The following is a 23,797-nucleotide window of genomic DNA, read 5'->3' on the forward strand; positions in this document are numbered from 1 at the left end:
AGGAATTAATTTGTGAACCTCACCGTAAGGACTTTTGTTGTCTTCAGCTAACTTAGACAATGATCAATAGCTTAACAGCAGCTCTCTCAGACATGCTAGCGAGAAGAACCCCCTACAATGATTCTAAACATGAAGTGTTTTGGATTTTCATTACTTAAATCTTTCAAGTTGTTTATATATATATACACACACACACATATATATACATACTTTCGACATCGTCATACAAAGAAAATATTGTGGTTTCAAAATGAAATGAAAATAAGAATAGAACAAACAATTTTATTTATTTTTTTTTTATTTATTTTTTTATTTTGCATTGCCTAGATATCTGTCAGCCGTTTGGATTAACAATATCAGTTTAATTTAACAATATTCTTAATTCTTGAATAATATTATTGTGAACATTAGAGACTTCATTGTTTGCGTTGTTATTATTATTATTAGAAGCATTTGATAATATATTTTTTGCATTGTCGAGAGATCTGTCAGCTGTTTGGCCAATCAATAATCCTAATTGTTGTATAATATTACTGTAAAGCTTATACTTCATTGTTTGAGATATTATTACAATTATTTGTTAATGTAATTGTTTAGTGAACTTATTCTACAGACCTAAAAGAATAAAAGTGTCATATATCATACAGAAAACTACGTGGAACAAAATTAGCCATTCAAGCAAAATCCTACAGAACTAAAAATAGGCACCTCACATTTTTGTGAATTAGCACTTTTTTTTTGGGGGGGGGGGAGAGCAGTAATTACTCCATCTGTCTACTCCTAACTCCACTCTAAGCAAACTGTGTATCGGTTGTTTTTAATTTAAGTCCGAATCTATAATGAAAATTCTATATCTGCACGAGACTACAAACCAACTCCAATGTTATTGGAAGGAAGGAATTATCGATTCCACTGTTTATATGAGACTACCTTAAGAAAACTGCATTACTCTTGGAGGTGTTTGATATCGGCTTTACTTCAGCATGGTCTCAACAAGGAAACCGAATACTAATTCTACTGCGCATCTAAAAAAAAAAAAAAAAAAACTGGTTTAGCACCAACTTCTTTCTAAATAGTTCTTTTAAGTGTTCCACAGAAAGACGATTCTGATCACACCAACGATGTTTTATTACAAGTATTTTATCTCGCTAGTGCAGCATAATTTCAGACGATGCGCTATGAGGCCTAATAGGAAGTTTTAATTATTTTACAGCAGTTACAAAGTCCCGCAAGTTCGTCTTTCTGAACCGGCGAAAAATACTAATTATCATCAGTGATGTTTTTTCACAGGAGGGGCAATACTAATTACATGTCCTCTTCAAATGAAGTGTTTTTTTTAGTTTTAATACTTATTTATATATCGTTTCTTCAAAGTATCCATTGCATTTATAAACATTAATGACCTCAGGAGACGGAACCCGATCAGTGATCAGATTCTGTTCTACCTCTTGAAGTCCTATTTTTGACCCGAATGGTGCTAACAATCTCACAGTATTTTAATTTAGGCTGAGATGAACAACTAATCACTGTTTATTTGCCAAGCAATTCATCCCTCTGTAGGCCATAGCAAGATAAGTATAAAAAGGAGCATTGCTAAAATTGTCCTTTCCTGAAGAATAAACTAAGAATCCTGATTAACACCATCATTCTAGCGAGAGGCCAAACAATCACTGCTTGCTGTGAATCAGTATTATTTCAGCAGTCTAATTTGCCCATCCAAGGTACTTTCATACGTTGACTAGAGCAGGCAAATAAGATTAACGCTTCTGTTAATTAGAGTGCGTGTTTTTCATTGGTTATCTCATTTGTGACGTCACGAACGAATAGTAACGATTGCCTTTTTTTTCTCTTTTTTTTTTTTTTTTGGAAATATTACAACGCCGAAAAATACTGCTCATATTTTTTTGGCCTTATTCTCCTAAGGGTTTGTGTTACAACCATTTTCTGGATCTAGACCCTCCGGTTGGTTGTAAATTGTCAAAAGTTACCCGCACACCCTAAAATTACAAGAGATATTAGTTTCCTTTTTATAAAGCACAAGCGAATAATGTTTATATCTGCATTTATAATAGATGTGAAATAAATTTATTTGTTAATAAAATTATTAATAATTCTGTTAATAAAATAATACACCAATGATTTGTCTTATTTAATAACTTTTGAAATAAAACGAATTAGATACTCTTTACGAATTTGAAAGCTACTCTTCTAATCCCTTTTCGTTTCTTAAAGGAAGCGGGCGAAACTGTTTCAGCCATAACTTTTATCAACTGGTAGTCATCAAGTTCTCTTCATCATCACCACCGGTAGTTGAGCTCATGTCTACCGATGATTTGTAGATTATGAACAACAAGAGTGCCGCAAAGCTTCCGCATCTCATTTTGCTAACCGCAGCTGCATTATTTTCTAAAATAATGTAAGAAAATAATGCTGGAGTAAAAGATCAAATTCGGAAATCAGTTAAAAAAAAGGATCGAGAACACATTCCTTTGGTCTGAAACTTGATTCATTTACAACGGCCTTACACAGGCGCCCTGTTATAACATAATAAATAAATAAATAAAAATACCAACATCATTCGCTACCCAAATATCTGAAAGTTTCTTCGGGATTGCAGAAAGCCAAAAAAAAAAAAAAAGGTTCAGGTTTCGTATTGCAAACAGTCCGTACAGTATCAGATTCGTCGCATTGCCTTTCAGTCACTGTTTAACTAATTAGGGTCTGAAGTGACTAATGAAATACATGATCTGATAAGCGATTACATGCGCTGTGCAAAATCAAGTCTTCGTTTTCCCATTAAGCGTTCACTGTGATCGAATAACGCACCAGATCCCTTTATATAATCTGCAGAAAACAGTCTTCGGAATGTGAAGTAGCAGACATGTTCATGGTGTGGTTTGTATTTATGGCATGCGTGGTTAAACATGACGTCTATTTCATGAGCGACACCGTCGAAGGGTCATCTCTGAGAAATTATTAGATTTCTCAGAGACGTTTTCTAACTGTAAGAAAGTAATGAGGAGGCTGCATTTAAGACTAGTTTGTAAATAATTTTTTATATTAATGTCTTTAGTTTATTATCCGTTACTGATCTGTCCACAGAACGTTGAGATTGCCACCAGTGAACACGACATACACCAAGAATCAAGACCGCCACATCCTTATATAACGTTCAACGCAAGGGATTCGTTCTAGTGATATCATTGCACATCTTCCTGCATAATTATTACTCATAAGGATATCCTCGTGAGTAATAATTACCAACATTTCTTTGCCTCTAGAGGATGCCTTATATCCTAGGCTGAACCTCCATGGCTAATTTCAGAAAATTGTGCGAGGTCTTTTAACAGTACAAGCAAATCGTAGTATGTTCAAATCAGCGGTGTATTACTTATGGGAATGCCGGTGGCGGATATTGGAAAAAAAAAAAAAGAAAGAAAAGTAGAGTTCGTTCAGGCAGTCAGGGAGAGAGAGAGAGAGATAAAAAATATTTTTTAAATTAAATAATAATAAAACAATTGCAATGAAAGATTGCTTTTTGTGTGTGTAGTTAGAGATTGCTTTGGACAGGACATCAACTTACTAATACCTAATCTCCAACCTGTTCAGTCCCAAAATGGGTTGTTCGAATCCGTCTAAGATGCGAACCCTTATCGGGGCATTTCAATTGAAGGTGAGTAAGCTGGTCTCAGGGAGGAGTTGCAGGGTCTTCGTCCTACAACAAAACAAACCAGCTAAGGTGAACACGTGCAATCGATAGACTTAAGTATACATTCCAGCCAAGCTTGATGTTCGTTTCAGAAGAAGGTGCCGTACCTGCTCATATGAACCTCGCGGCTGTTGTATCATCATAAGCTAACTAATCCCAAACATAAATTAAACTGCAGTCAATCCTTTCAAGATTCAAGTTGAGTTCTAATCGGTTCACAACAGACAATTAATAACATTCATTTATTTGCTTATATTAAAGAAAACTAAACTCCACTCTGTAATTAACGAAATACGAGATTCAGAGATGACAACGGAAGTCACTTAAGCAGTTCGTTATGCCTGCAAAATTTTCAGCCTCGTTACTCAGCGGATTGCAGCTAAGAGAAAAGGGTCTTTTAAAAATTAGAACAAGCAAGCAAGACGAAAGGAACTTTTAAAACCATATCCACCACGTGATGGACATTCACAAACACATCCGTGCTAGGGACAGAACTCAAACTCAACTCGTAGAGTAGAGAAAATGGAAACAGTTGGTTTATTTATTTCATATGATGATAACGGCCGTGAGCCCCTTTTACGGGGACGTACGGCACCATCTGAATCCCCTCCGCCCTAATTTTATCCGGGTTCGGGAATGGAATATAGCTGACGAATCAGGCCTATAGCTGGGTCTTAAGGATTCCTGACTGTAATTCGTGTGTGTGTGTGTGCGTGCGTGTTCACGGGACCGGTTTGTCTGTTCTGGGGAACGAAAAACCCAAGTTTCTGGGTGAAAAAAAAAATCCCTCTACAATCCGTATGAGACCGGCTAACTCACCTTTAGTCGAAAGAGACGTCAAGGAAATCGAACCCAGGTCTTTCCGCCCAAAGGGCTTCGTCTATACCGACTGAGCAACAGAGGCTCTGAGATGCTGGTCTTTTGCAGTGATAACAGCCTCTGCAATAGAACCGAAAATTTTGAAGATAAAACAAATAACGTAGTTAACATCATCGTTAAATTTTCTCCTTAAACATACTTTTCAACACGAAAGCTTTTAGGTGAATTTTTTTTTTTTTTGGCAGAAATAGAAGCATTTAGTATCCCTCTCTCTGTTATAAGCAAGAAAGAAATAATCTTACAAAGAATGCGAATGAGTTCTTTCATTTGTTTCTTGTAAGAGTGATTCGGAAAGCCTCGAAATGCATTTAGAATGTGAAAAAGGAAACTGTGGACGAAAAAAATAAATAAATAAAACGAAATTCGCATAATGCGAGGGCAAAAATTTATCAGACAAGAAATAAAACAACATTCGTTCTTTCATCCGAGACAAAGGATATTCAAAACAACGATATCTTTTTCTGTTCCCAGCTCGTCAAGCGAACACTTCGCGATACGCAGTTGCAAGCGTGCAAGTCGACGTGCGGTTGGAGCAAAGTAAATTGTCGTCACACACCTCTCCCTCGAGACAGCTGTACGGAAATGGAAAGACAGAAGTGTGCCTTTACCAGTCAACATGCACCAACCCACGCACGCACCACAACAGAGAAGAGCTTTCAATGAAACTGTTACTCGTCCCCTATGGGAGGCCACGTGAGCCAGGATGTTCCAAATTTAAACATCCTCGCAAGAGGTTACGCGTTGGCCATCTTCAATGCGTCCCACAGCGCACGTGTTTGTATTATTTTCGCAGAATAAATTTAAAATTGCCTTAGCAGAACAATTCCTCTTTATTAGGGGGGGGGGGCTGTTTCTGATGTAAAATGCAAATTTAAAATCACGTAATGTTTTCGAAAACAGCACGTTTGAAAGCGGTACGTGAGATCTGGCAATTTACCGGTTTACGGTTTCTTTTTGACACTGTTATAGGTCAAGGTTATATTGCTGATTCGCCTTCTTTTCACCCACTGTTTAGTCTATTGCACAGCTTATACGTTTCGTACGATTTTAAACAACTTCCAAAAGGGAGAAAAAATCATGTTATAATAATTCGTTGTGCACTTCCAGTCAGACTATGAATTGCAATCGATTCTGTTTTTATAAAAGTGAACGACTCTAAATGTGTAGTCTCTGAATGACATATATTAATGCGATAGCTGTTCTTTATATGAAATTTGTTATATTTAATATAAAGAATATTTAAGCAAGTAACGTATTAAATAAATGTATTTAAAATTTTCTGTATATTAATAGATTCTTCAGTTATATAACGAGATTTGCAAGTACACCTTTACTAATACAATAATAAAAATTGTCTATTATTATTAAAATTAAAATTAAAATTAAAAATGGAGATGCGGTGATTGAGTCATTCAATCCAATACCCTTGGAGGGCAATGGATGGCAATGCTGTAGCTAATGAAGCTCTGAGGCTCGGCTATTGCTGTTACTCTCCTGCCATGGTCAGAGCTTTAATAGCTCAATAACACCTTATCCCTACACTGTCCTTTACAGATAACGGGGAGGATGAAAAGCATTTTTGCTTCGCCCCTTTAAGCCAGTCCTTATAAGGACTATTATTAAAAATTAAAAATTATAATAAAAATTGTTTTATTTTAAAATATTAATAAAATAAAAAGGGAATCTGTTATTTTATACAAAATTGATATTTTTACTTCTAAAAATGTTTTTTAATAAAAAAAAAGACTTTTGAAAAGTAAACATTCATTTCACGCATAACAGTTATGCTATATTGTTTGTCACTTTTTTAGATTCTATAAGAAGCTAGTACTGCAGATTCATAATAAAATCTCATATTCTTAATGAAATATAAGCAGTGTTAAAGCTGAATAAGCTAGTATATTAATGATAAAATATAAGATAATATATTTGCATCGTTGTGCATTACACTACTTTAGTTAGTTACTTAAGCTAGGATTAATAACACCTATCATTAATATTATCTGTTATTAATTAATATTCATTCCATAAATAATGCGAATCTGTATAAAGCTATCGATACAAGAAACATATACGGGAAAAATTAGACACCATGCTATTCAACTGTTTCCACAATTGCATCATAAGTACCCTTTTTTTAGTTCAACAATTGCAATGTAATTTTCCATTCAGTCCTCTGTGACGTCATAATAGCGTGAACAATGTTCTCAACTTCGGCAAAGGTTCGCTTAAACGACTCATATATCGTGTTCCTTGTTACAAATTCGAACGAAATATAATCCTCTGTATGAACGAACTTCACGATATCGCATTCTTGGAAAGAGTCTTGTACTTTCGAGTTAACAGCTATCTTAAAGCTGTCAGTGAACATCAGAAAAATCAGGAAGAACACGCAAGCAATCCAGTGGTGGTAGATAAGATTATATTAACCACATGGTGGGTGTTCGAAAGGATGTCATGCGTTACTTTCGATGGTGCTCTTTTATTTTTGTTGTTGTTTTGTTTTTTGGTGTAGCACTTAACACGGAACCTAACAGGATTTTTTTTTTCTTTAAACAGTGATCTGAAAAACTTGATTGCCAGCAGCTACACTATATTTTGCTAGGTTTTTTTTTTCTCCCATTGAATGAATACAAACCAAACGCCATTTAATCTGAAAAGATACCGTGACTCAAGACTTTACTTAAAGCAGAACAAATTCCATAGACAATGAAAAGAAACTGCAATAGAAGAAAAAGTTAACTACTGGTTGACTAAAAATAAAAAGAAAGAAAGAAAATAACAAAACTAATCTCTTAAAATTAACTACTCTGTTTTTAGTCAAAAAGTAAGTCAATTTTTATTTTCAACTCTTTAGGATTCTCATAAATTACACGCCACTTACTAGGTCAGCTTTTGTGATAGTAAGCAGTGGGTCCGTTCTGTTCTATTTTAAATGATGCTCCTGATATAGGAAGGGAGAAAATTCAAAAGCTGACGCATAGGATTACGTTATTCAGAGTGAATCCTTAAATATTTACATATTACAAACAATACAAGATTTGGAGAAGCCCTTATTCGGTCATCATCTCGATCCTCCCCCCCCCCCAAGACGAATAAACAAAATATAACGAATATTTGCAATTATGTTGTTGACATTTTAATAAAATGACTGGAACGTGCTTGTTCGGACTTAAGCAAAGGAGAGTAAGTGGATGAATTAACAATAACAGGTGAGCTTGAACCATACCGCCTTTGGGGTCACTTTACTACTTTAACCTCCCTCCCCCACCCTCCGTCGCTATTTCAGATCTCCAAAACGCATCCCTGCATCCGCCGTAAGGTAAACTGCTGCACTCATTTTCTTTCCGTCCTCAATACGTTCCGCAGTGCAAACCCACCGCCCCATTTTGCCTCTTTCGTGTTCGGCGATGGCATTAAGAAATTCCCCGCATTCCTGCATAATCTCCGAGTGTTTCTGAATGACCCTCTTTGGAAATTACCGCTTAACAAAACGGAATCCCTTTAGGGAAGGAGGTAGTGAAAGCGTAAAAATTTTGCAGTTGGGGGATTCTCTTTCGTCAGTTACGAGAGTGAAAAGGACGCTACATGTGAAAGAATGTGGATGCTCACTGGCACACACAAGCGATCGCACGGGAGTTGTGCAAACCTCCCCCCCCCCCCCGAGTGAAAGCTGTAAACCGCAATCAAGAAATGTGTTCTGGAGACCAAACGCTAATTACGTAGCGAGTTGGAGCGATTGTATAAAGCAGTCTACGGTAGTTGCCATACTGATTATGGTAGTTAGCAACACAGGCTAGAAACGCTGCAATACACTTAAGGTTCGTCCTTGAAGTTGTTTTTGGAACGATAGATTGAAAAAGTTTGCGTCCTCCTGAAGATGAGTTTTAGGTACTAAAGCTTTTTACTGACATTCGAGACCAGAAACCGAGAAGTAAATATTTTAGTGACTGCAGTTGACGAAATCTCTTTGACAATGTCATATTTGCAAAGTGGTGAAGGAAAAAAAATAGTAATGCTATTAAGAGATGAGTTTCATCTCCAGGTGTGAGACCACCGCCCACTTATTAGTGGGGACCTGAAGCGGCTTGAAAAAAGTTTCATGTTTGGTCTGTAAGGTTTTCGGGCTATGTAAAAAATAAATAAAAATACGAAAAAAAAATATCAAAATGTTCTGAACACGCCCACATGTAGAGGTTTACTTTCGTGGATGGGAGACCAATAATAATGATATTAAAAAAAAGGAATTCAAATATCGATTGCTTTAGTTCTGGACAACTCCAGGTTGCTCAGTAAAGAAATACAAAACAACGAAATGAATTTTTGAACTTTATAAATTCTTTTATAATCCCATCTCTAAATGAAATCAGAGCATCCTTGAACTTAGAAGCCACGTGAATCAAAAGCCATCGCCACATACACCGACCACTTCTAAAAAGAGAAAATGAAGTATAACCACCATCCCACCATCCTATTACGCGTAACAACCTAGAAATTGCACAGTTACCTTCCGCATCGCATTTAAGCGAGCCATTACCAACACTCCAGAATGTATTAAGGAACACACACCACCATGTGGACGACACTTCGTTATTCGCAAAGAAGTGGTGATGTGGCAGGGATTAGAAAGCCTTATCAGGGGCTTTTTGTATTTATTCAACAGAAACTTTGGTAATTACCTCCCATGTGTCTGCCTCATTGTTTTAATTGGGCCATTTATTTCGGAATGTATAACGCCGACATAACAGAACTTCGCAAAAACTTGTCGGGACGGGGGGGGGGGTTCTGCTGGAAACATTTGCCAATTTGGCTGACTGTTAAAGGCTAAATTACCGTAGTTAATAAAGATGAATTAGTCCAAACATTTACTAGCCTGAAGTCCAGAAATTTCTTTAATGGTGTATCGCATTTACATTTCCTGTATGCGGAAAAAATCGAGAAAAACTACCTCTGAAAACTCAGTGGCCTCTCTAAACCCGGCATTTCGTATAACTCATAGCGACTTCCATTTCAAATAATTAGTTGCATTGCTATTCATCAACACGAGCTTTTATCAGTCCCATTCGTGTTGCTGAGATCTTTCGACAGAAATCTGATTCACTTCATATTTGTTCCTTTATCGGTCACATTAGTGATAATAAATAAACACTCCTGCGAAACAGCCTTAATTCATTATCTGTTTTCCAATATTTCAGATAAGAGCAGCACTTCTTTTAAATTTATTGTTAAAAGTGTGATAAAATTCTGATGAATTCTTTCATTGTTAAAACTGTGTAAACTGAATTTTTTTTTGTTACTTTATTTGATTTTTGTCTCTTAGTTACCTCAGTCATCCAATGAAACTACTACATCGTAACAATACTGTACACGATTCGCTAAGCATGCATAGAGCTGTCACGAGGCTTTCATTGGTAATTGAGGTAGTTTTCGTGGAAGGAGACAATTTATTTCCACTTGCTTACTTCTATGTCGCGGACAAAGAGCAGCTGGGTTGGCAGCTAAACGGTATATCCTGTCATATGTAAAGTTGAACAGGTTCACAAGGGAACCGAATATGTATTAATTCTACGGTGGAGCAAGTTTCCAATATTAGCTACTGACTGACATCCGTGGCCTTGTGATAGCGTGCAGTCTACCGTTCTGTAGTCGGTATTTGGTCCCGATCGTTTGTACTTGTCATAAAAACCTCGACACGACAAACATATACTAGAAGTCCATTTTCAGGTAATATGGATGTGTTATAAGAATAACCAAGCTACGTCATAATCGAAATACAAGAGAAGTTGAATTTGGAGAACGGTCCCATTAATAACCCAATACTTTTCATCTGGCCAGTAGATACAAGTTTAGGACTGGCAGTTTGTCATCTGAATAGGATCTCTCAGACTGATAAACGTTTTAGTGGTAGAACAGTAACATTTAATTATAACTTTAATAATAAATACTCAGGTTATAGACATAATACTATTGAAATCATAATTCTAGTTGCTTCGAACTGGGTTGAAGCAACTTCAAAATAATTCAAAACAACCATTCTGCATCATTTTCCACCATTGTCTTCTAACTTATATTTGGAGAAGAGAGGGGGATAATTAGAGTTATCCCCACGCAGTGGTGCAATAAACATTCCCAAGACCTTATGAACTTTGATTTTCTTAAAAGACGATGTAACTTTCTTGTTCAGTGACTACTGCTGACTCTCAACATGCTATTAATCGGTCAAAACGATAAATCGGAGCTCTCTAAGTCATATTGTAATGCATATTGTGCGCTTATATAAATAATAACCTTTCTTTGCTCAGCGACTATTATTAGGTGCAACGAATACCGTAGTAATTGTCATCAATTGTTGTAGAAAGCAGAATTGTAATTTGATTGTTGATTTGATCATTGCGTGCACATTGTTGAAATCTAGCAACAGAATGACAAACGACACAGATAACATTTTACATTGTTGTATTTATTGTTTTGGTATTTATTTATTTATCATTCTTTTTCCCAGTCGGTTATTGACTGGCTTAGATAAGTACTCATTTTTAGGTACTGTTGAATAACAATCGGTGTATTTGGTGCTTTGAGCAATTACATAGAAACAAATGCTCTTAAATATGTATCTCACAAATTATATCACGTAACAAAAATATGAAAACGAAATTTTAATAATTACTTTAATGTGATTGCTGAAAGCGGAGCCATTTTGGTCAGCTGCATGAATTTATTTATGGTGTAGTGCATTATTGCTTGGAAATTCAAGAAAAGCTCAAATACAAAGTTCAGGTCAATTTCCGCTAATTTCTTTTTTCAGTGTAATACACAACATGCACATCCTTCTTTAAACCAATAAAAATCCAAAGGCATAAATACAAGCACGTACACCACACAAAAAATATTTCAATAATGTATCAACATATCCTACTAATATGATGGAACGATATCACGTGACAATCTCTGGGCCTTGATCCAAAGATCGTAGTGGAAGATTTTATTGGCAATTTAGAGTTATCATTATGGCATCTAAACCGTGAGAGCCCGTACGCAAATATTTTGCGTACTACTTTCATGACGGTATTGGTTTCCGTAGTCTATGCGTCAATCTAACGAAGTATTTCTCAAGATACTTCCTCTGATTTTGAGTACTTTGTCCAATAGCACATTTTCAAAGCGCGTAAGGCTACAAAGCTCGTTGTTATAGCGGTTTAATTAGTTGTTTTTATTGTTTATTTATTTATTTTTCGTGGGATGAAAATCTGAAGTTTTTTGCATGCTATGTGTGTGTGTGCAAGCTACATCTCCTTCAGGACTTTATCATGTGACAGTCCGATGAAAGAAGACAAATCATAAGGATCTGCTTGGATTCCTTTCTTTCACAAACTTCATGTAAATGACATATTCAATGGGGAACTTCACAGATAAATCGTGATTAAGTCACTGATATCTTCCTTCTATTGTAACGAATAATATGCATGTTTTTCTTCAGTCGTTGAATACGGATGGAGGGATCATTCGTCAATGACATTTGACGAATCGATTTGAGCACGTGAATTCGTTCGTTTATGCTACGGAACACGCAGCAAAACATTGTAGTGGTTTTATACTTTCAGCCCACAAAAAAAAAAAAAAAAAAAAAATCAAATCCTTGAAATAAATTCTGTTTAGTTCATGTAAATATGTGTCTAAATGAGCCGCAAAGAGATGCATTTAAAAGGGCAATGGGATGACCGAGAAAGCTGTTGCTTGAAACTTTTAATTGATCGATGCATTTGCATTATTTGAATAAGAGTCCGTCGCTCCATTAAAACTCTGCAAATGCTCAGTTTACTCCAAACATCGTGAATCACTGATTCTGAAGGGAAATCAAACTGAATTCTTGAACTATGCTCTAAGATTTTTTAAAATTATTATTTGTTTTTAGAAAGGTGAGAGAGAGATGAAAAAAAAAAGTACCAATCCCATTTTGTGTCCTGCCGCATATTTAGAAATTTTCGAAGTTGATTTTTATGTTGCGGCAGACGTTTTCTTTAACATAAGTTCCTCTTGCTATGAGTGCACGCAACATTCTTGAACACGACGCTTCCGTAACAGCACCTTTTTCTTTTTTTTTCATGGCGAAAATTTTTAGATAATGCAGATAAAAACGTTTTGAATGCCAAAAAAATTAAGTGGTTCGCTTTGTCATTCAGTTTAAGTTTCCTAGTTAAGCTTCATTGATCACAGTAACATAATGAACCGCAGAAAAATATTTTGCATGAAGACGACAAGGAACTTGGTAAAATACAAAGATCTACAGCAATTCTACTATTTTCACTTAAGAAAGGAATTGAAAAAGATCAAAGTGCAAACAAATGAAAATCTGCCAATAAAGGTCGTTGCCGAACCGTTGTTCGGCAACGGGATTATTTGAATTCAAAGAGCTGCCAAAGAATATGCATTTGAAGTCTGCAATATCGAAAATATGGAAGACTGGGAATCGATAAGAAAGATCCTTAACTGCAGAATCCCAAAGAAAATAACATCTTTGCTTCTTCTTTCAAAGAAGACGAAAGAAGAGGCAAAGAAAAACCTACCAAAGACCAAAGACAGGCTCAACCTGTGCAATTTTCTTTATGAACAGTCGGGAGGATACTTGGAGGGTGTTGTTTTCATACAGCTGAGATAAATCTGATGCCTTATTTTTAAGCCTGCTTGTTATTGCAGATCATCATCATCCATTGAAGAGTGCATCTCAGATCTACCACGAACAAGTCATCTAAAAATCGTCGTTTCTAAATTAATCGCCTTTGCAAATAATGCGCAGACTCAAAACATAGCGATTATAATAAAAAAAATATAATAAAAATGTATTATCATGTTTTTAGTCGCACTATCCAGATTATTAGTTATATAATCCGAAATGCATTATAAGGCGGTTGGATGGAATGCATTATTACGCCAAAAAATGCGAACTGCTTTTCAAAATAAGGTCAGTTATCAGGTTTCATACAAAGATGGAAAATTTCCTCTAAGAACTCGAATTTTTCTTCCCGCAAAAACAGGCAAACTGGCCAGAAGAATGGCCCAAATTATTTTCCTAATTTTCATTAGAAACAATAAGACAGATGCGCGATAGAACAAATGATGTATTCTTCCCACGAGTCAAATAAAAATGACGTCCCTATTTACAGGAAAAAAAAACAAAAAAAAACATTTGTAAAATAACGATATTAATACTACTACTACTAATAATAATAATAATAATAATAGATCTCGTAATTTAATATATTTCTAGGAACAAAACTGTAGTGTGCCAGTCCTTATTCTATGCCTAAAGCGAACTCGCATCTTGTAGACAATATGCATTCACTCAGCGGATTTTTATGGTCGCCAATTATTTCACTTTGTTTGTTAAATACTGTCATTTGCCTCCAGACGGGATCCTACATTCAGCCTTCTAATCCAACTGTAATCTTACTCGTTCGTAATCCAAGCCATGGGGCAAAGTACCAATAATGACGTGTACGAAAGTTCTACCGAAAAAAAAAAAAAAAAAAGCTTTTAGGATGAGATTACAGCATTGCCAGAGGACAACAAGTAATTAAACACTGAAAGCGAACTCATTTCAGTATTTGTTTGTTTAACATTCTGAGAAAATTTAATAATACATCCCATATACATATTTAATCGAATTATCCCTGTTCCTCAATGATTTTCAAAATGAAGACATTTTATAGAATTATCTCTCTCTTCTCCGAAATAAACACATTTTCAGGTTTAGAAAAGCAATTTGGCGAATCTGTATTAGCAGAATTATCTCCTGCTTCCTCCTCCCCAAAAAGGTCGAATCAAAACTCAGACAGAAATTGCCGGCCAAATTAAAGTCCGTATGTTTTTGAGCATAATTTTAATTTTTTAAAATTTCTTTAGTGATAGAAATAAGCTAAAAAGATTTATATTTAGTAACAAATTCATGTGCGCAGTGGCATCGAGAGACACTTCTATAGCATTTTTTGTGCATTTGCGTCTGTGAAATCGCTATGAAGTAATGCATTTAGAAATCTTTAATCACAAAAAAATTTAGGACCGTTTGCACAAATTCCAATTTATTTATATTCTGTGAATAAGTGTATTGAATCGAACAAAAACTAAATAATGATCTTCATTTCAAGACAAGTTTAAAACCAAATAGCCAAAACTATTGAGAAAAGAAAATGGTCAAACTATTTAGAAAAAGCAAAATGGCCAAAACTATTGGGGAAAAACAAATCGCAAAAACGATTGAGAAAAAGAAAAATGGACAAACTATTTAAAAAAAAGCAAAATGGCTAAACTATTTAGAAAAAATAAAATAGCCAAAACTATTGAGAAAAACGCCATTAAACTTATAGATATTCATTCTTCCTTCCAGCAATATCACAAATTTATCTTCAAACACTTTGGAAAGTCTGGAGCATCCAGCGATCTATCCTCGTCCTTTTTCTATCTCTATATTTTCTTTCTGAATGCAACAATTTTTGTGTTAATCGCAGTGTAAATTATAACTTAATGCGGGGAAGCGTTTTTACAGGGAAATGCAACCGGCGTTACAAATGCCAAAAATGCGAACAGCAGATAATAAAATTTTAGGAGGCAAGTAATTACCCTCGAAGTCCGAGTGTCGTAAGCACGTATTACATAATTGAGACACCTCATTAATTTTGTCTTAGCCCACAGGAGCGAAGGGAAAACGAAATTAATGAATCCTACTTAGTAAACGGATGCGGTGCATTTATATTTCGATAGCCATATACAAAGCTTTTCTTTATAAAGGCCTACTTAATTAAAGCTCTAAATTTTTTTATTTCTTATTTTTTTGGTTCATGTTTCCTTCTTAAAAATGTAGTTCATTTAAAGATTTTTTTTTCTCCACCTGCGTTACTAGGAATGAGTGTAGTCTGATGCAGTCAAGACTCTCTTTGAATGCGCTGTCTACATGTCTGATAGCAAAGAAAAACAATTCCTCTAGAATAGAGAACTTTTTTCTTCTTCTTTTTTTTTATCCAAATCAAAGTTCCGTCCTCTTATGGTAAGCATTTTTATTTGACTTATAATGTTCAGTCTGAAGAGCCTAAAATAAGAATTTTAGGGAAGAGCTACCGCCGCATTTAAGTTTTTTCCCCCAATTACGAATGCCAGAATAATACGTCATTAAACACAACATTCGACAAAAATGTATTTGTTTTAGTGTTCATAATGATTTTAAATTATTATTTATTATTTCTATAAATAATTATTTATAAAAATTAAATGATTTAAGATTATCTTAAATTGCGATTTCAGTTATATATTATTTCAAAGAAAATAAATATAATGATAAACTGATTTTTAATATTCAAGAATATTTTAAAAGCATTATTCATGAAAAATTTCAGTCATAAAAAGCTTTCGACTTAATATCCTAATTGACAGGAAAAGATTGGAACGGGAAAGAAAAAAAAATAAGGAAAATTAAGAATTTCGACGCATTTGTTAAAATCAGGAATTACGTAAAAACATAAACAAATAATCGTCCGAGTTTTCATAGTAGCACAGTTTCAGAAAGAATAATTCTAGTTTTACTAATCTCCTAAACATTTTCTTACAAATCACGGACCTTTTGTTGTCGAATGTCCACCAAACAAAGGAAGAGCGCAGTTCCCATTCTATACAGTGAAGGAGTTTTACGAAGCATGAATGGTTTAACAGCAGGTAATTAACCTCCGCTTCCGTACCTCAAGGGTCTTCCAAAACCCCTCCCTAACTTCCACATGCTTAAGAATTACAACGACAGAACTTTATGGGCCATTACAGCACAACAGATAAATACTGTAGTAATTACACTATTAGGAAAAGTGGTAAACGTAAGGTTCGATCTGTTTGTTTTGCGTCATGCAAGGCCGGTGCTAAATTTTAGCGCCTAGAGGGGGGGGGGAGTATTCTGCACCTTTGCGTTTTTTTTTAAATGAATCACCGTGTTTTTTTTTTTTTATTTTTAATTTTGCGCCTGGAGCACGCGCTCCACTTACCATCTCTAACAACGTAGTACACGTGCTGGTTTGAGCATTGTTTACAAACTGTTTTTAAACAATGAAATAATGACATTGGAAAAAATGGAAACCTAATGGAATGTTTCAGTAGCTTGTAATAAATGCTGGTCGCTGAAAAAGAAGAGCTGTGTTCGGTTTTTATGTCTGTATGACCCTGTTTCTTTAGATCACCATTTTAAGCACCGTTGATATTTTTATTACATTTTTCTATGATTTGTTCTTCGCAAATCAATAACTTGATCTAATTATCCTAGTTTCTGCTACCAGACTACTTGCACCGTTCTTCCCATAGAGATGACGCATGTTATTCAGTGCGTCCGTGCCGAATGTATGTCCCGCGCTTATTGTGTCACGCCTCCTAAACACACCCACATGGAAAGCGGAATACTCGTTAAGGTCGTCGAGTACGGTTGGAAGGAGGGGGGGGGGGGAGAAACAGCTGGAATTGGGTTTACGTAGTACGTTGCCTTTATCGGTATAGATCATGAATTACTGCAGAAATTATTGAGTGGTTAGCCCTAACTGTGTGATCAATACGCATGACAATGTTCGCAAATGTTTTATTTCTAGTGTGTGCAACATTGTGGACATAGCAACATGAATACAGAGCGACTTTGGAATCCAGTTAGTCGTGTAGCGTTTTTACCACGGCAACTCTTAAAAGAAATGGCTTGGACAACTCCACACTTCACTCCTTATTTATTTACATTGACGTCAGCTGACGAGAATCTCACAAGTTTCGACTATCGGATAACGACTGCTGGAAACAAAGCCGAAAGCAATTTAAAGCGTGAAGACAAACAGACCGATGACCGTCGCTTGATTGCGACTGCAGCACTGGGGTCACACTTTAGACAGGCAAACAAGTTCGGATTTTGCCTTCTTCCTTATTGAATTCCCTCCCACTCCGGACTTTCTTTTTGTTCTTGTCGTTCTTCCCCCCCCCCCCCACCTCTTGACAAGTCATTTGGGGAGTAAGTATGCAAAAAAAAAAAAAAAAAAGCACAAACGCCGCCGGACGGTTTGTATTTTTTTCTTTCTTATTTATTTATTTTTATTTTTTTTATTCTTTTCTCTCATCTTTATGTACTTTAATTCTTCATGTTTACTCCTCCGGGTTTTTTTTTTCCCCATCAAAATTATCTCTTTGATATTTTTATTTCTACCACTCATGTTTTTTTTTTTTTTTACTTTTTTTTCTTTTTCTTTGAATAAATCATTTTTCATCCCTTTATGACAATGTGATTTTATCCTTTTTTAAAATATTTCTCTTCTTTTTTCCTTTCCTTTCCTGTTTTATGACAAGCGTTCTATCATATTTATTTTTAATTTTTTTTTCTTTCTCTGACTATTAAGAATATGGACTAGCTATCTTCTCCATAGCCTTCCCATGATCACCCCTTTTTTGTGGCCTTTAAAATAAAGTAAACGTTTTATGCTAATCTAAAAAAAAAAAAAACAATGTAGTAGATTTGTGCTAATTTAAAAACCACATGAACACTTATCCATAGAAGTCAACGTCGGATCTGCTATTGCAAATAAACAATTACTGGGAAAAGGTATCATTTTCTTTCCGTCTATTTCTCCTTCTCTTTCTCTCTCTCTCACTCACTCTCACACACACACGCTGAATCTGGCAAGTAAATGGAGCAGGTGTCTTACAAGCCACCAAAATAAATGTGGGTCGCAGACTCCCGATAGCATTATTAAGTTTGTTCTCCCCAATGACATCTCCCACGAGGACTAACATTCGCATGTTTCGCCCATTTCCAGCCCCATCATTCGCACTTGGCTACCGCAGTAATGTCGGATAGAAACAAACACAATGAATATTTAATTCGGACGTGGGCGAAGCAGGAAGGAGATATGACTTTGGTATCAGGAGAGAGGTAAAATAATTAGGGGCTTGTAAAGCACCATTCGTGCGAGATAGGCATGATTAATTTTGGCATGTATATGAGAGGACACACGCAAGCACATGGCACAGGACAGATGTTGCTCTGGTTTAATAATCAAACAGCGAAACAACTCCTTTGATATCTGTTAGCGTTATTAAATATCAGGGAAATCTGCCATCCCAAGTTCGGCGTTATTCATGAAAATTGTCCCGACTACATTATTTGAACGGACGAATGGTTTGATAAAAGCCATGGAACGCTTTTCAGACCACAGTCGAGTATTGCTAAATAAAAGTCCAACTAACTGAAATGGGATATCTCTACTGGTTAAATAGATGCACGCTGGAGAAGATACAGAGAACAACCGGACTGATATCTTGGGTTGAAGGGGTTCTTACCGGTACAAACCGTAGAGAGAAAAGGCGAATAAAAAGAATTTGAATGAAATATATAAAACTCGTAAACGAAAGAACAAGTTAAATTATTGGGATGTTTGATGTTTTCTATATTTACACACAAATTGTGAACTAAGGGGACTTAATTTTAGACTAAACGATGATGAATCCCTTAGATCATCAAAATTATTAAAAAAAATAATATATTAGTGAAACGGTATTGTCAACAACTAGAAAATATTTCCGAAAAGTATTATAGCCGACACTTTTTTGAAAGAATCAATTTAATTTAAAGGACTTAAACAGTTGCATATACGACTGATGACTTGTAAACCAAACATATAATAAGCAGTATGAGTCAAGTAAACCTTAATTGCTTTCTGGAAATGTTAGGGTTCGGGTTTTTGAAATGCATTGTCACCATGGTAACAGTATAGAAATAGGATAAAAACCGAAGTATTTTAAGGTTGGATTTCTGTTTTCTATCATTGTACTCGATCCTTATATGCGTCCCTAGGGACAACAAAGTACTTCTACACTTTAATAAATCGTACGGAGATACATGAAATAATATTTGCGTATTTTTTTATGTCTACAGACAGAGCAATAAGTCATCTGGCCAAGCAACAGCGCCTCTGTTTTGAAATCGGAAAAATGACAATGCACATTTGATAGAAAATCTATTTCCAAATCACTTCGATAACACAAAGGACTTTTAACTGAATTAGCCAATTCTACATCTAGATAAGAGGACATTTACGTCTGTCACCTTGAACAGACAAATCGATCGCAGAAATATATGAAACTGATAAGAATGATAGCTGAGATAATTGTATGTAAGTCAATCCACTTCAAATTATGCCACGCATCCAAAATAAGAAATTTTAAATTTTCACTGCGATGAAGTTATGACCAGTGAATTTTCGTAAAATATGTTAAAAGTCAATATTCTAGTTAAATATAGGTAGTTTATGAGCTTATCCACGAACAGTCTTCCAAAATGAGGTAATAAGATCGAATCGTTTTTTTTTTTTTTTTTTAGATCACCACTAGTAACGCAGAAATACTGATTGGCATTTTGCATTCCTAGATTGATTCAAAACAGTCAGATGAATAACATTTCTTTATATAATTTTGAATAAAGACAGGCCACAGCTATACGAAAACCTTCGCTTGATCCAGCTCATTGAATATGGTGACAAATTTTCTTTCAATATCAGTCTGATCAATACACACGTACGAGTGAAACAATTCCATGTGTTGATCAGACCAAGTCCAAGGCCGAGGCCAAGTATAGATATTTTCAATTGTTCCACAACCAGTTCTCTGAATCACCTGAATGAATCTCAGAGACTATTAATAGCTAGTCAACAGTTTACAATAATTATGGGAAACCCTTTTAACATTTCCGCAAACGATAACGTTGAGGTATGTGTCCAGTTCATTAACTGAACCCAAACTGTACGCTACACTTGAGCATGTCGCGTAATATGGATTACCTTACGTGTCGAGATTATTGTAGAGATTTTAGAACTAAGGAATCTTATTCTCATATCACTCAATCACATACCTTGAAATTCGGTCTGCATGATCGTACTATCATCCCTAGAACAATTCACTCCTAAACTGTCTTTAGTTTCAACAGACAAGGCTGTTCGGAACCACTTTTCAGGCATCTGGATATATATATATATATATATATATATATATATATATATATATATATATATATACACACACACACACATATATATACCAGGGGGGATCTCCCCCCGCCCCCGAGTTCCGGACTGGTAAGCCGCAGACAAAAAACGTGACAGAAAAACGTTTCAAATTTCGGCTTATCTTTTAATATATATATATATATATATATATATTTCTTTCTTTTCAGATATTTTAAAGCCACCAATTTGTGAAATGGAAAATACAGTAAATTCGAAATCTAACTGTAAAATTATAAAAAAATGCATTTAATTTCCTAAGAAATGCCAAATTATTTATATTTTCATCAATGAACTATATCTTCAAATATTCTCAACAGAATTACAATATTTTAAAATTAACAGCAAATTCTGTGTTAACAATTACAGATCAAAATATAACAATGAATTAATTGTTGATCAAATAAAGCTATATAGCTCGGTTGATTCAAGAATAAAATTTCTTTATTTTTTTCCCTCTTTTCTTTTTTTTTTTTTTTTTTCAAGAATTTTGACAGACACCTTTATTTCTTACATAACCATGCTTTTACATCATTTCTTGAAAAATCATCAAAAACAGATGAAGTACGTGGAAATGTAATTTCCTTTAACATATTAAAAAAACATGTTAAGCAAAAAAATTACGTCACCCAGCAGCACACCCCGTAATCAGCTTCGAGCATTTTCATTCTCTCCTAAAGACATCCGCGCAACTCACTATCCCCCCTCCCCCGTTTGGTATTAGACTCAACCAAACCCCGCTGGATGCGACCATGCGTCCTCTAGTTTTGCCAGCATTCACATGCTGTTACGGCCGCGTGAGAACTGGATGTCGGGGTACCGTTAGTGTCGGTAGGTGTGTGCGCGTGAAACGCAGCCGCAATACGGAAGATAGCGAAAGGAATTTTAGCTGTGACGATAACTGTGCTGGATGATTGTGTCTAATTGTTCGGCGTGCGTGTCTGCTCGACCCTATTTCGGAAAAGCAATTCTTCTGTGTCCGTGTGTTTCTTGGCGATCCAGGGAGTCATGAGATGACCCAAGAGGTCGTCTGATCCCCTTTGGACGTGGTGCCTTCAGTCCCCTTGACCCTTCCATGTGACATAGCGTTCAATTGCATCTTCAAGTGAGCTGTTCAGACGTCTGTGTTGTGTGCGTGTGTGTGTGTCTGCAAGTAGATAGCTTTGCCTTAAAAGTACCGTTTGGTGGCAGTGTCATCGGGAGTGATCAAGGTCATCAGTCTCAGTCTGAGGCGCTCATCGGCTGTCGAAGAGGCTGGAAAACATTAAAAGTCCTCAGGTAAGCCAAAAACCTTGTTTAAAAGCTACCGATTCTACTTAAATCCTTTCTATTTTACTGGAATGGGAATTTCAGAGGCGATCTCACTTCCATGGTGACACATCCATATGAACTATACGATTTCTAAACCGATGTTGCAACAGATTGTTTATTCGATCAACTTCCACATATTAAATCCGATAACTGAATTAATCCGTCTGCTAAACAGTAATAATCAACTGTCTATCAGTCGCATCGCAGTTCTATAGAATTATGGATTGTTGATTCATTAAACAAGTAATTTTCACGATGTTGACATTGTTTGGCACTTTCTACGCCTGCCAATAATTGAATATTCACCAACAATAGGTTGAGCTGTAATTATGCGACAACAATTTGTGAATTGAAGCTTTTAGACGTCACACACGTAACAATTATTTGACATACATTACAATTTTAAGCGGTAGCATATGTAGTGGTTGGTAACAGTACTTTAGAAATATTAGATGAAAAGCCCACTAATGCGAAATTGTTAACTTTTAACTGCTTGAGAACATGCCGTAAGTTTAGCGAAGTAAAGGTACGAGTCCAAACATGTTTCTACTGACCTTGTAGGTGTACCCAATCATTCTTTACGCACATCGCATCCCTTATCGAGATGTAATCTCAAAGGACGATGTTTTCTTGGGCAACGTACATCTGTAAAGGCTCAAATATCGGCTACAAATCAAACATGCAACTTACTAAGCACGTACGACGATCCAAAGTTTGGTCCACGCGATATTTTTCGTCACGATATGAAATCTAAAACTTGATTAAACATGGATGGTATGACGCACGTGAAATTAGGTAAATAACACAAAGCGTCATCACATCCAAACTAGCCAGAGAATGACTAACCGTGCCACCTGTGTTGACACTTTTTGCGCAATAGTGATGTTTAGTTTAAAGATCGTTTTTTTTTTTTAAATATTAAATACCTGTTGTGTATTAAATTGCAGTGCCGGTCTCCGATGTCATTTATCGGAGACTGGCACTGACACGTGGTTGAACAAAATAACAGTTTTACATTTTTGTAAGTTATCAAGCTAATTCCGATATTACTGTAAAATATTTAAGAAATATGTAAGACATGATTTTTTTTTCTCTCTCTGCCCAAACTATGGACGTTGTTCTTCTAAAGTGTCCATGCATACAGAGCTTATTGTAGCACTGCTGCTGATCAATCTTTCGCTCAATAGGAGAGCAGCAGCCCCGAGGGCTGTTCGCCCAAAGGCAAAGAAGGGAATTTACACGCAAACAGCTCCTTGGACGAGTCCAGACAATGATAACAGGCAAAAAAAAAAAAAAAAAAAAAAAAAACTGAGGACACAACCAAATATGTTAAGAGGTAAAAGGTAACGAAGGAAAACTATGCATATCGCCAGGAGGCAGTCGACTCAATTTACATTCGTATTTCTAAGTTATAACAAGCATTTCGACAAGGACAGCCTTAAAACTCGTACGCTATTCCTGATAATTGTCGTAGTGAGATCTCCATGCTTGCATGACCTAATTACTTTGATATTTAGCAGTAAAGGGAGGGGGCATGTGACTTATGTCCTTTGGCTAAAGGAGCATATACCTTGAAGGCTTTATCAGATACCACTATTGGATTAGAAGCAGTTGGTATTGTAATTCCTTTACCGTGCGTATAATGGGATTGTTCTTTATTGGATTACCAACATATGCGAGCATTTGTTAAATACAAAGTGAGTATTAAAGCACAATGTTCTCCCCCCCCATTCAAGTGTTTTTTCCCCTCTCCTTGAAACTGCAAGCATTTCGATAGGAATTTTGTATATAAAATTCAATCTAAGTTTTCGTTTCAGAATTTTTTTCCCAAATTAAATCAAGAAGT

The 23,797-nt window shown here is 35.7% G+C and overlaps 2 protein-coding genes across 4 annotated transcripts in view; one reads left to right on the forward strand and one right to left on the reverse strand.

Moving 5' to 3' along the window:
- The window catches only part of LOC150105413 (uncharacterized), a 362,599-nt gene that overhangs the window by 155,746 nt on the left and 183,056 nt on the right, over nucleotides 1-23,797 (reverse strand). The window lies entirely within an intron of this gene.
- LOC150105415 (ras-like GTP-binding protein rhoA) overlaps nucleotides 21,442-23,797 on the forward strand; it is a 57,108-nt gene continuing 54,752 nt past the window's right edge. The window contains exon 1 of the mRNA XM_090394781.1: nucleotides 21,442-21,918. The gene's annotated coding sequence lies outside the window, so the exon portion shown is untranslated. The remainder of the gene's footprint in view (nucleotides 21,919-23,797) is intronic.

The sequence above is a fragment of the Typopeltis vanoorti genome, chromosome 6, assembly GCF_054136105.1.
Source record: "Typopeltis vanoorti isolate ZY-2024b chromosome 6, IOZ_Tvanoo_1.0, whole genome shotgun sequence".
Lineage (NCBI taxonomy): Eukaryota > Metazoa > Arthropoda > Arachnida > Uropygi > Thelyphonidae > Typopeltis > Typopeltis vanoorti.